At 41.2% G+C, this 15001-nt stretch overlaps 1 protein-coding gene across 1 annotated transcript in view; it reads left to right on the top strand.

Moving 5' to 3' along the window:
- Positions 1-15001, top strand: part of BRSK2 (BR serine/threonine kinase 2) — a 900270-nt gene that overhangs the window by 832083 nt on the left and 53186 nt on the right.

The following is a 15001-nucleotide window of genomic DNA, read 5'->3' as shown; positions in this document are numbered from 1 at the left end:
CCATTGTTCTATTCACCAAATGATGTTTTGACTTTGTCTTCCCAAAACTCCTCACAATGTAACCCATAATCGCACTGTAACAAATTGTATTTCCATCATTCACAATGTATTGTAAGCCACACTGAGCCCGCAAATAGGTGGGAAAATGTGGGATACAAATGCAATAAATAAATAAATACCCTGCTCTTTAAGCTAGGCATGATTTCTGTAGGATTTGTGCTGGTATTTTATAAAAGCACCTTCGTGCTGCCATAAAATATGTGCCGTCCTGCCCTTTGAACCTAGTGCCCTGTTATTAAAATTACTATCTTAAAAGGCAATTCTATAACTGTGTGCATACGGTGGCACATAACTGCACAGAAAGCAACACTTGTGCACATAAGCGCAGACACGCTAGTCTAAAAGAGCATGTAACTGGAAGGGGGCGTACATGTGGGAGGGGCCTGCCACTTCTACACACCACTTACAAAATACTGTAAGTTAGCAGTGTGGCCTCCTGCATTTAGGGGTACTTATTTACACCTGCTGTTGCATGGTGTACGTGGTTGCACCAGCTTTTGCTGCTAGTGTGGGTTTACGCTAGTATTCTATAATTTATTTATTTGTTACATTTGTATCCCACATTTTCCCACCTATCTGCAGGCCCAATGTGCTTACATAGTACCGGAGATTGCGTTTTCAGACTCCGGTGTAAACAAATACAAAGTGATGTTGAGATAAGATAAAATTCATGTGTTACAGCCACATAAGGAAATCGTACAACGGAAGAGTTGTGTTATGTTCATTACGTATTTTGGTTTTGTTCTGCTGCAGAGATCAGGCATTTATGGTGGATTATTAGGGTATGCCTTTTTAAACAGGTTTTTAGTGTTCTCTGGAAGTGAAGGTGGTCGTCCGTAGTTTTCAAGGCTTTTGGTAATGCATTCCACAATTGTGTGCTTATGTAGGAAAAACTGGATGCATAAGTTGATTTGTATTTGAGTCCTTTGCAGCTTGGGTAATGCAGGTTTAGGTATGTTCGTGTTGATTCGGATGTGTTTCTAGGTCGATCAAGTCTGTCATGTATCCCGGGGCTTCACCATAGATAATTTTGTGAACCAGTGTGCAGATTTTGAAAGCAATGCGTTCTTTGATTGGTAGCCAGTGTAGTTTTTCACGGAGGGGTTTTGTACTATCAAATCGTTTTTTTTTCCAAAGATGAGCCGCTGTTATGTTCTGAGCGGTCTGAAGTTTCTTTAAGGTTTGTTCTTTACATCCCACATAAATTCCATTGCAGTAGTCTACATGGCTTAGTACCATTGATTGTGTCAGGTTGCAAATGTTTCCCTTGGAAGAATTGCTTCACGCGTTTGAGTTTTCTTAGTTGTTGATGATGCTTGGCTCTCTAGTATTAAGATGGAATCTGAGCACCCAGATGGCATTATAAATAGATGGTCCCAACACAGCATTGTGGCACCCAGTTATAGAATGTCCTCTTATATGACCTTAAAGGGCCAAGTTATCCATGTAAGTGTCCCAAATTAAAAAAAAAAAAAAAAACCTTATGTGGCCCCACTGACTGCATAAGTGCTTTTCAGTATTTTTGTAAGCAAATAGAGGCCCTTTTACAAAGGTTGTGCGTCAAATCGGCATTACCGCCTGGACGGTTACCGTGTGGGTAACACTTGAGCAGTTACTGCTAAGTCAATGGGTGGTGTTAAGGGCTCAGGCTGTAAATAGACGCACACTGGTTTTAATTTTGCCGCACGTCCATTTCCCGGGAACCCCCCCCCCCCCCACCCTTTTGTTTCCAGACACGGTGAAGAAATGGTCCAGTGTGTGTCCAACACATGTGCCCACACTACCGCAGGCCACTTTTTGGCGCGTCTTTGTAAAAGGGCCCTGTAGTGAGCTTGTGTACCCTGTGGTGGAGGAGTAACCTAATGGTTAATATATTGGCCTGAAAACCAGGGTTCGAGTCCCACTGCAGTTCCTTGTCATGCTGAGCAAGTCACTTAACCGTCCATTGCCACAGGACACTGCTTTGACTGTAACCACAGAAAGGCAGCGTATCGAATCCCATCCCCTTTCCCCCTTTGTTGTATGGTGAGTCTATACTTACCGCAGCCCTCTATTAGATTTGACACAGTTTCATCATGTGATTAAATGTCTGAACCTTTGTTTCCTCTCATACTGAGTAGGATTACTGTTCTAACAAGACACCCATAGTAACATCTAAGACAGATTAGTTTTACTCTACTGGTGATGTATATGTAGTCTTATTACATCACTCTGAGTTGTAGTAGTGAACGTAGAGGCCCTTTTACTAAAGCTTAGCACGTACTAACAGAATTAGAATGTGCTAAATGCTGCACATTCTATTTTATACCTAGAGGTCACATTTTTCAAAACAGAAAAGATAATCGTATTTAATAGATATATATTTAGGTTATTGATGTTACTGTAATTTTATTCTTTATATGTTTACTTTGTAAACCACACTAGGTTGAAATTTGGTTTAAGGAAGGTGGTATATGAGCACAATATAACATATTTAAAAATGTCTGTACCACCTTCTCAACCCGAGGCCATCTAAAGCAATGTACAAAATAAAGATTTTAAAAAATCCAAAACATATCAATATAAAATACACAACACAGAATAATAGCATAAAGGAACAGTCAGAACCAGATTTCAAACAAAACTGCCACCATGATGTTAACAGTTCCTAAGGAAAAAATCATGGGGTATATGTTTATGACTGAATAGTCAATGAATGGTGCTGTCTGAGCTCTGGCATTGAATATCCAGACATACGCAGCCTGCTAAAATTTAGATGGTTAAATGCAATATTCAGCACTTACCCAGCTAAGAACAACCATATAGAGATAGGACTGTGCTTTATGTAGTCCTGTTTATACAGTTATTTCATCTAGTTAAGTACTGATTCTGTCCCTGGATTTTCCACAAAATAGCTGATTTTGGCTTGGGTGCTAACTAGGCATTTTCAGTGGCACTATCTGATAAGTGCTACTTAATATATACCCAGTTAGCCCTGGACAAGAGATTGAAATAGCCAGGAGCTATTTGTGGCTGTTTAAATTGCTTTTAATATTGACCCCCATGTTTTTAGCCTTTTTTAAAATGTGAGAGGTAGCTTTGCTCAAAGTGGTATCTTCTGGACGTTTATTCCCAAGGGCCAGTGTGTCTGTTGAAAAAGCACGAAATCTGACCTTTAAATTTTTATACATGGGAAACTTGGTAGGTGTAGGTAGCCTGTATCCACTATAACCCTGCATATTATAGGTATATTAATGTGTATCCACCACAGTCTTTTGTGTTGCTGGCATAGGCGGTCGGTGGCCCAACTGTTTGGGGAGGCTAAAGGGGGCGGGGTTAGGGTGGGGCCAGGGGCGGGGCTTGCACTCATAATTGTCTGACAACATAGAAAAAAAAAGTAAAAAATAAGTCACAATTAATACCTTTTATTAAATTTAGATATTAAATATGTATTGTATGTCAAAAAATAAAGTGGTTGCTCAAAGCATGTACTAACCACAATTGCTCAACTGCAAAACACAATGCACAAATTTGTGCAAAAACACACTCAGAAACCTTACTGTACCATAACACTGGGCAGACCCTAATAAACCAATATACCACCCATACGGAAAATGCAGACCGTCAACAATATGAAACAAGGGATCATAATATCACAATTCTCATGTAGAGCCACAAAACACCCTTTTAGGGTGGAAAGTGCTCACAATTAGCTCCTTTTATGAATGACTATATGTAGATCCTTCAAGAGGTAGTGTGTCATGATTTTGGCTCCAAAACCCTTTCTGATGATTTGGTGCCACCTCAGTAAGGCCAATACACAATCTCTCCACTGCAAAACACTATACACAACCTTGTGCAAAAGCACACTCATAACCTTACCAAACCATAACAGTACTAATTCCAAGGACAGGACAAGCTACAACTTTATGCATGGAAAGGCAGCACTGTAATTACACCGGGCTCTAAAACAGCAGTGCACAACCTAGTGAAACAAAAAAAACCCCAAAAGGGCTGAAAATACTACACGCTAGCAGAATACTGCACCTTGATCACATGAAAAACACATGACACAACAGATATGAAGACAAAATACTAAACTGGAAAGTTACCTCAAGAAGTCAGACTCAGCATGCAGCAATACTAGAAAAATTGAAACATACATGCAAAACATCACAGATGCAAATTTCCAAAAGCTGACATATTCCAGTTAATAAATTCTGAATAAAATACTTTTTTCTACCTTTCTTGTCTGAGCATTTAGTTTTTCTATTCGCTTTGGTCCCAGTGTCTTCTGTTTTATGCAGCGTCTTCTTTCCATTTGATATTTTTTTCTCTCACCATGTCCACCATCCTCCTGTGTCCTTATGCGTCCTGTCTACCATATGTAGCCCTGTCCCTATCCTTCAGTATCCTGATCCAGCTCTTAAATTCATCAGTTTCTCCTCCATCCATATCCAGCATTTTTCCTCACTCCCCTCCATCCATGTGCATATACTTCCCTCTCCTCCATCCATGTCCAGCACCTTCCCTCTTTCTCTCCTACCATTCCATCCAGTGTCATCCCTCTTTCTCTCTCCATCCTTCCACCCATTACCCTCTCCCAATCCTTCCGTCCATTGTCTCCCTCTATCTCCCCTTCCTTCTAGACAGTTCTCTCTTGACCCTTTTCCATTCAGCATGTCCTCTCTCACCCCATCCTTCCAGTGTCTTTCCTCTTTCCCTCCCTACCAGCGTCTTCCCTCATTCTGCCCCCTCCTTCCAGCATTTTTCCTCTTTCTCCCTCCTTTCATCCAGCCAGCATTTCTCAGTCTGACAGCTAGGGTCTCCCCCAGTTTCTCCCCAGCAGCTTCTCTCTCTCTCCTGCCCATGTCCCCTCTTTCGCTCCCCATCTCTTTCTGGCTCTCTCCTGCTTTATTCCATGTCCCTGGCTCTCCCCTGATCCTTTCCATGGCCCCTCTTTCTCTTCCCATCTCTTTCTGGTTCTCCCCTGCTTTATTCCATGTCCCTGGCTCTCCCCTGCTCCTTTCCATGGCCCCTCTTTCTCTCCCCATCTCTTTCTGGCTCTCCCCTGCTTTATTCCATGTCCCTGGCTCTCTTCTGCTCTTTTCCATGGCCCCTCTTTCTCTCCCCATCTCTTTCTGGCTCTCCCCTGCTTTTTTCCATGCCCCTGGCTCTCCCCTGCTCTTTTCCATGGCCCCTCTTTCTCTCCCTATCGCTCTCTGGCTCTCCACTGCTCTTATCCATGCCCCCTGGCTCTCCTCTGCTCTCCCTCTCTCTCCTCCTACCATTTCCCGCCAGTGACCACGTTCTCTTCTCACCCTCCGGCCCGGGCCTCTTTGCTGCAGCGCTGACATAAGAAGAAAAAGAAGCACGGGGCCGCAGCAGCGTTCAGACATGCGCTGTCGGCTCTGCCGGTCCTCTGCCCCCTGGAACGGGAAATTGACGTCACGGGGCAGAGACCGGCAGAGCCGACAGCGCATGTCTGAACGCTGCTGCGGGCGGCCCCGCGCTTCTTTTTCTTCTTCTTTTATGCTGGCTGTATGTCTTGTTCCTGGCTGCCACTGCGCTGCTCAACAGAAGCGGCGGCACGCGGCAGCAGAAGATTTGAACTCGGGAGTCGTCTCAGGCTGCATTTAGAGAAGAGGTAGGCGGGGCCGCGTGGAAGGTCACAGCTGGGCTGGGGAGGCTTAGCCTCCCCAAGCCTCTTATCCAAACACTGTTAAGTATTTTTGGTCTGTGGGTTAGATAAAATGGTCTCTGCTTCCTTACCCTTTCTGCCTAGCCACAATTGATGCCTACACTTATTTTAAGCATAGAAAGCCCTTTGCTTGTCTCCCTTGTTAAATTGTGTGTTGCAGTTTGGGTAAAACAACATGGAGATGAAATGATAAACATAGCAACATAAACATTGGAAATCAGAAAGGGAATGGCACTTGATATACTGCCTTTTGCAACTACATTCAAAGGGACTTACATAGTATATACAGGTACTTATTTGTACCTGGAGCAATGGAGGGTTAAATGACTTGCCCAGAGTCACAAGGAGCTGTAGTGGGAATTGAACCCATTTCCCCAGGATCAAACTCCACTACACTAACAACTAGGCTACTCCTCCAAAGATGAAGACCTTTCATTTCTCCTTCCGTAACCTGCCTCCCCATCACAGTAATTGAAAATCAGAACTAAATGGCAGAAAAAGACTATGAGGGGCATAAACGCGAACGCCTATCTCCATGGGTGTCTATGTCCGAAATCAGGTACATGAAGAGGCAGGACAGACCGTATTTTCGAAAAAATGGACGTTTTTCAGCTGGGCGTTTGGTTTTTTTTAGCGATAATGGAAACTAAAGACGCCCAGCTCAAAAACGTCCTAATCCGAGCCATTTGATCGTGGGAGGGGCCACGATTCATAGTACACTTGCCCCCCTGACATGCCAGGACACCAACTGGGCACCCTAGAGGTCAGTGCGGTGGACTTCAGACAACGCTCCCACATGCATAGCTCCCTTACCACGGGTGCTGAGCACCCAACCCCCCAAACCCACTACCCACAAATGTACAACACTACCATAGCTCTTAGGGGTGAAGAGGGCACCTACATGTGGGTACAGTGGGTTTTGGAGACCTCCCATTTACCAGCACAAGTGTTACAGGTAGGGGGGATGGGCCTGGGTCCACCTGGCTGAAGTGCACTGCGGTACCCACTAAAAGTGCTCCAGGGACGTGCATACACGCAGGCCTCTAGGACTTGTTGCTGCTATATAACATTGGCACACCAGTTGACACCTGAAAACTAATCTCTCCGAAAACGTCCTTTATTGGAATAAGCACGCTTACTCACAGTTAACTGCAGATCAGAGGTTGTGCCCCACCGGCAAAGAGTCTCCCTGGTACTGAGATTAGCAGTAGGTCCGAGCTGGCAGAATGCTGTACAATGCCCTCTTTCAGCCACATTCAAGGTAAGAACTAAGTTCTGTAACGTGGCTAACACGTGAAAGGGATCTAAAACTGGCTTACAAAAATGGCCACTACCTCATGGACTACCGGAAACAAAACAGGGCACACTCTGACCCAGTCAGCAGGGGGAAAAGCACCATGGGAGTGGAGCCTACCAACTACCAACATCGTGAGCATTTGCCACAAGCTAGTGGAATCACGGAGCCCAATACCCTACACCCACCACAATGCATTGCTGATGTGACTCTACAGTGCGCATAACAGAAAAGGTGTCACACTCACCCGAGAGCCACATCAGAACCAGGGAAAGGTGGACTGACACTGCTATTATGGACTGACCCATTCATTTATCCTTACCTCTCTGCCCTGCTTACCCCTTTCCATTTAATGTACCCTGTCTATTTTGTTGTTCCAATGTTGTAAGCCACATTGAGCCTGCCAGAGGTGGGAAATTGTGGGATATAAGCACTGTAAAATAAATAAACACATTCTGCTGTCATGGAGGTGGGTACGGCATTTGAGGCTGGCATAGAGGCTGGAAAAAAAGTTTTTAAAGTGGGGTTTTTTTGGTGGGAGGGGGTTAGTGACCACTTGGGGAGTCCGGTGACGTCATCCTCGATTCCCTCCAGTGGTCATCTGGTCAGTTGGGGCACTTTTTTGGGACCTGTTCGTGGAAAAAAAAGGGTCCAAAAAAAGTGACCCAAAATCGCGGTTAAAACGCCTTTTTTTTTTCGATTATCAGCTAAAGACGCCCATCTATCCTCAGCCAATAACCACGCCCCAGTTACGCCTTCACCACGCCTCCGACACGCCCCCGTCAACTTTACCCGTTTCCGCAACGGATTGCAGTTGGAAACGCCCAAAATCGGCTTTTGATTATACCGATTTGGGCGCCCATGGGAGAAAGGCGCCCATCTCCCGATTTGGGTAGCAATATAGGCATTTTTCTCTTTCGATTATAAGCAGGATAATGTCCTCCAATCTGCCCATCCACATTAACTGTTCATCTTTACAATCCTTTCCTCTTCCTTGGAGAGATTCTATGCTTGTTCCATACTTTCTTGAATTCAGATACTGTTTTTGTAATTACAGGAGAAAAAGCCTCAGAACACCCAGGTGAAAACTATGTTGCCACTGTGCATAAAAACCTCTAGTAGAATATATTGCTTTATACTGCCCATTGGTACTAATATTGGTGTGTATACGTGACCAGTAACCACTTATCTTTTTTTCTAATGCCCAATTCAGGCTGCTGAAAGCCAAAGTCCAACGTTGGCCAGAGTTTTGTTTGACCATTCATAAGCATCAGGTGCATTATCTGTTACCAGAACAACTTTCTCTGAATTGAATCTGAACTTCCTACTTGTAGATGACACTGCACTTGGGATCATCCAGTCAACATCTGGCAGATTGAAATCACCTAGCAATAGCACCTTCCTTTTCGTAGAAATTGTTGTGAATGTCTTCCATTAAATCCCTCCACATTTATTCTGCCTGTGAAGGAGGGCCTGTGTATCGCACCAATTTTAAATAGATGTTCTATTTCATCTTTCCAGATTAACAGTCCCACCACTTTATCTTCTAAGCAATACTGTTCTCTTGCTTTAATATTTTTTATTTATAGCACCCCGTTCTTCCTGAAAAAGACTGTAGTAGATATAACTATATCCCAGTCATCACTCTGGGTGTACCATGTACCTGAAACCATACTGAATCCAAATCGGCCTCTTCCATGACAGCTGTCAGACCGGGAACTTTATTTCCAATACTGTGGGCATTAGTATACAATGAGGTGTATTTTCAAAGCACTTTGACTTACAAAGTTCCATAGGTTACAAAGTTCCATAGTAACCTATGGAACTTTGTAAGTCTAAGTGCTTTGAAAATAAGCCCTATAGCTTTCCAGATAGTTCCCTTATTTCTGAGGACATTGTCAACCCATCCCTAGTGATCCCAGTTTAAAGCCCTCCTCAGGTTGCCTAGTCTGTTCTGGTAGACATTTAGCACCCCTTCTTTGATAGGTGAATGCAACCTCTGTGCAGCAGCTCTCGTAATATCCTCCCTGGAAGGCAAAAAGCTTTCAACATCATCTACATAACCATGCATTGATCTTCAGCATGCATGCCCCAAACTTAATGCTTGACTAGGAGGATTAAGGAGACCACCACTTGCACACCTATCTGTTATTCATCTATCTGAGAATTATTAAGGCATTTTGATATGTTCTAGGGGGAGGATATAGCTACTATCCATGCCTACATGGATGAGCAGAGAGTAAATGTGAGGAGTCAATAGTAAAATGGTCACACTTTCAAAGAAAATCAGCAGAAATGCCATAAGAATGTCTAGATACTCATGGCCCTGACAGATGCCGAATGGTACTATGTGAAAGCTCTTTTTCCCAGGGCACGCCCTTTTTGAGTAAAGAGTCCCTTTCAAGCACTTCAGAGTAAGAAAAACTGCATTAGGATTTTTCCAATGGTATGAGTTTCAATGCCCAGGGAAATGATGCAGTCGCTCAAAGAATGTTCCCTTGAAGTGGTTTGACAAAATAGAAAAGTTCTCTAAAAAAAAAATATAGCAACATGTCAAGAGCGAAAGGATCCACTACAAATTCTGACATTCTCCAAAATACACAGTTCATGATTACTTTAAAAAAACAAGCAAAAATCAAAAACACAGCAGTATAGTAATTCCTGAGGTCCTTTATGGTCTTCCTTGCTTCCAAGATCTTCCTCGAAATAAGTGCAGGCTTTTCTGTTCTAGTCCTAGATTTAATTGGGTAGCTACACATGCTTCATAAGAGTTGCTGTACTGGGCTACACCAAGGGTCCATCTAGCTCAGTATCCTGTTTTCTGCAGTGACCAGTCACAAGTACCTGGCAGAAGAAGCAAGATTCTATACTAGTGAACCTCAGGTATAAGCAGTGACTTCCCCCGGGTCTACCTTAATCATGGTTTATGGGCTTTTCCTCCAGGAATTTGTCCAACCCTTTTTTTTGTAACCCAGCTACATTAATTGCTTTTATCACTTGCTCTAGCAATGAGTTTGAGAACTTAACTATATGTTGAGTGAAAACATATTTTCTCCTATTTGTTTTAAATATGCCACTATGGGGCTCATTTTCGAAAGAGAAAAATATCTAAAAAGTGTCATAAAGCAACATTTGGACGTTTTTCTCTACAAAATGTCCAAATCGGTATTTTTGAAATCCATGTTGTTCATCTGCAGTACATCCAAATCTTTTTGGGGCATGTTAAGGGCGGGATTTGGGCATGCCTAAGACCTGGACGTTTTCATTTTGTTCCATTATGGCTGAAAAACATCCAGGACTAAAACTAAGACTTTTAGAGCTAGATCTGTTTTTAGAACGAATAAGGCACAAAGGGTGCCCTAAATGACCAGATGACCACTGGAGGAATAAAGGAATGACATCTCCTTACTCCTCCATTGGTCACTGACCCCCTCCCACCCCAAAAGATGTAAAAGAAACAGTACACACTATCCTCTATGACAGCCTTAGATGTTATAGCCAGTCCTATTAGAGCAGCAAACAGGTTCCTGGAGTTGCCTAGTTGTCGGTGCAGTGCATTGTGGAGAAGGGGACCCCCATATCCCACTCTGTTACATGTGATAGAATGTGTCAGCCCTCCAAAACTCACCAAAAACCTACTGTACCACATATAGGTGACACCTTCACCCATAAGGGCTATTGTATTGGTTTACAGTTGGGGGCGGTGGGTTTTGGAGGGCTCAGCAGACAAGATAAGAGAGCAAGAGTGAGATGTGTACCTGGGAGCTCTTATATGAAGGCCTCAGCAGTGCCACCTAGGCTGCCCCATCGATATCCTGGGAATACCTGTGTGGCCAGTCTGCTAAGAATGCTGGCTCTTCCTACATCCTAATGGCTTGATTTTGTGAGTTTTGCCTTGGACTTTTTTTTTTTTTTTTGCCAAAAATGGACCAAAAAGATAAATGCATAGAGCACAAAAACATCTAGCATGGAGTCATGTTTGAAAAAAAAGGATTGATGTTTTACTGTTTCGAAAATGGCTATGTTTCATATTCGGATTTGGGATGTTTAGCGCAAAACGTTCAAAGTCCGACTGAGACATCATATTGAAAATGCCCCTCTATGTAACTTCATAGAGTACCCCTTAGTATTTGTACTTTTTGATAGCGTAAACAATCAATTCACACTTTACCAATTCCACTCCATTTAGGATTTATAGACCTCCATCATATCCCTCCTCAGCTGTCTCTTCTCCAAGTGAGCACTAACCTCTTTAGTCTTCCCTCCATATGAGAATTGTTCCATCCCCTTAATAATTTTTGTTACCCTCCTTTGTATCTTTTCCGGTTCCACTACCAGTTTTTTGAGATGCAGTGACCAGAATTGCACAAAAATTCTCAAGGTGCAGTCTCACCATGTAGCATCATAATATTCTCTGTTTTATTCTCTATTCCTTTCCTAATAATTCCTAATATGTTTGGGGTTTTTGGCCACTGCCACACACTGAGCATACTTTCCTCTCCTCTTCCTGAGATAGATTCATTTCAAAGTTAGCACCCACAGAGCTTGTAAAATACAAAAGTACCCTGTGCACCTGTACCCTGCTGCAGCTTAGAAGCACTCATTAGTTAACCCGAATTTCAAACAGAATAAAGGAATCACATTCTCCTTTCTGGGCAAAAAGAACCAGGAAAAACTTTCCAAGTCTCACAAACATATTGGCATTGTGGAAAGCAGGCAGGCTCACAAAGCCTGTATGAAAAAGAAAAATGATATTTCTCCTGCTAGAAGTCAGGAAACTCCTAAAGAGCAGGCTAGCATGCTTGCTGACACTGACTTCTCCTCACAGGTTGTTGTCTCCCTCTAGTGTCTAATGAAGATTTCCTAAATAGATTATGAGAAAAGGGAGCCACAGGAGAATGAGAAGTAGCAGTCACTTCTTACTCTCTACACCCATGATTAGAATTTTTTACATTATCCTCTACAGTATGGCCTTAAGGGTTTATATATGTAAAGAGTCAGTGTTGTTAAATGCAGCTGTTGAGAGTAAAGAAGCAGTTTTCAAATAACCAGTTTAATCATGGTCTGCCCAGGGATGTCTGACATCATAGGCAAACCTTCAAATATATGTGACCCCCCCCCCCCCCCCCCCCCCCCCACAGCGAAGGTGACAAGATGGATGACGCCAAACAAACTTCTACTGGACTCAGAAAAAAAGTTCACAGCAAGAGTTTATTCTTAAAAAACTGGACTCGACACGAGTCGTGTTTCAGACATTCAGGCCTGCCTCAGGAGTCCCTAAAATGATGTACAATAAATTATATTAACTCAAAACATTAATAAAAATGGATACATTACAAATAGTCTAAAAGCATAATCTCAAAAATGAATAGAAGCATAACCTCAAAAATAATAATAATAATAACAGACACAAACCAAATACCCTAAAAATCTATTGTTTGTTTTCAGGTATATTTTTTCTTTAGTTGTTTTTAACTTTATTCGGTTTGATTTTACAATCGTCTTTCATTCCCTTCTCTAGGTGTTGTTAGAGAAATCCAGTGTTTTCACAAGACTCTCCTTATGAGAACCAATAGCACTTTGCCATACAGGTACACATTACAGGGTTTAATCAAAACAGAGACATCCAGTTCAATAAGTATTATTATTTTTGTATTGTCGATGTATTTGCATGTCAAAGATATGAACACGTATATGGATTTTTTACATACCTTTTAAAGAACATATGTGCAATTTGGAATTATCATTTTTTATAATAATAATAAGAAATTAATTTCACATCGTTATTGTATTCACATGTTCATGATTGTCAATGTATTTGTATGTCACAGATATGTTTACATACGTTTTAAAAGAGTAAATATGTAACCTGAAATTATCATTATTTATTTTTTATTATTTTAATAACATAAGAAATTATTATTTATGCATTGTCAATGAATTTGCATGTTCATGATTGTGTCTGGTTTAATTCTGTCACTGTTTTTGATTTTTATTGTTGCAAAATGTGTAATTTGAAATTATTATTCTTTATAATATTAATAAGGAATTATTATTTTTTAAGATATTAATAAGAAATTATTATTCTTGCATTGTTAATGTATTTGCATGTTCATGATCAGGTCTGGTTTAATTCTGTCACTGTTTTTGATTCATCTTGTTGCAAAATCTATGATCCTCATCAAGTGTTTATGAGACTTATTGAATGGAAGAGACGTTTAAGATAATTTTAAAATACAATTTATTGTATTAGTAATATTATTCTTTAATACATTTTTTAATGTTGTTTCCATGTTTTATAAATCGGTACACACATCTCTTTAGGGTATTTGGTTTGTGTCTGTTATTATTATTATTATTTTGAGATTATGCTTCTATTCATTTTTGAGATTATGCTTTTAGACTATTTGTAATGTATCCGTTTTTATTAATGTTTTGAGTTAATATAATTTGTTGTATATCATTTTAGGGACTCCTGAGGCAGGCCTGAACGGCCGAAACACGACTCGTGTTGAGTCCAGTTTTTTAAGAATAAACTCTTGCTGTGAACTTATTTCTGAGTCCAGTAGAAGTTTGTTTGGCGTCATCCATCTTGTCACCTTCGCTGTGCTCTTTTCTTGGTTTTTCCTTTGCAGAGGTCCGCTTTCTTCTGTGTTTGCCGCCCCCCCCCCCCCCCCCATACACACACGCACACACACAAAGGGGCAGCTCAAGGCAATCTGCAGCTTGGGGCAAGAGATAAGATGGTGATGCCAAGGCATCCAAAAGATAAGAGAGCAGGGTGCAGTTCCTTCATTCAGGACACTGGCTAAGCAGTTGTCCTAAGAAAAAAAGCCAGTCACTAGAAATAGAATAAAATAAAACATAGAAAAGAAAATAAGATGATACCTTTTTTATTGGACTAACTTAATACATGTTTTGATTAGCTTTCGAAGGTAGCCCTTCATCGGATCAGAAATAAGTAAATTTTGATAAGTAACCATCTAAATTTTAGCAGGCTGCGTATGTCTGAATATTCAATGCCAGAGCTCAGACAGCACCATTCACTGACTATTCAGTCATAAACATATACCCCATGATTTTTTCCTTAGGAGCTGTTAACATCATGGTGGCAATTTTGTTTATCTGGTTCTGACTGTTCCTTTATGCTATTATTCTGTTTTGTGTATTTTATATTGATATGTTTTGGATTTTTTTAAAATCTTTATTTTGTACATTGCTTTGGATGACCTTGGGTTGAGAAGGTGGTTCAGACATTTTTAAATATGTTATATTGTGCTCATATACCACCTTCCTTAAACCAAATTTCAACCTAGTGTGGTTTACAAAGTAAACATTTAAAGCATAAAATTACAGTAGCATCATTAACCTAAATATATATCTATTAGTATTAGTGTATTAGTGTGATATATGTATCACACTAATACACAAGATCATCCATGGAGTATCACCAAGTTACATGGTCAATCTATTAGATCTTCCATTCAGAAACAGGTCACCATCTTCACGGACATACCTTAACCTGCACCTTCCCAACTGCAAAGGACTAAAGTATAAAACATATCATGCATCTAACTTCCCCTACCTAGGATCCCAACTCTGGAAGTCCTTGGAGTAGATTTATCTTAAAACTTCTAAGGCAAACCTGAAAGCCTGGCTTTTCAGACAAGCCTTTGGAGATCAAGATTAGCCAGAAGTTGCTGCCAGTTTTGTGCTTTATACTTTCCTTTGTGTGAATGTATTTCTTTTCTATCTGATTAGGCTCTCCTCTGTTTTCTTCTGCATGATTATGTCTCTTTCCTGTCAATAACTGGAGTTCCTTTCCTTTTTATTTATGTTTTAGTTATGTACACCACTCTGCTCTGCCCAGGCAGCTAGAGCAATCTAGCAAATCTAATAAAGTATAAGTAACCACCAGTCACACCACTGCCCATCAAGGTGGTTTACAACTTAAATCAACAAAAAGA

Source organism: Microcaecilia unicolor, chromosome 4, assembly GCF_901765095.1.
Source record: "Microcaecilia unicolor chromosome 4, aMicUni1.1, whole genome shotgun sequence".
Classification (NCBI taxonomy): domain Eukaryota; kingdom Metazoa; phylum Chordata; class Amphibia; order Gymnophiona; family Siphonopidae; genus Microcaecilia; species Microcaecilia unicolor.
The sequence above is the reverse complement of the archived record's forward strand: the minus strand, read 5'-3'. Positions and strand labels throughout refer to the sequence as shown.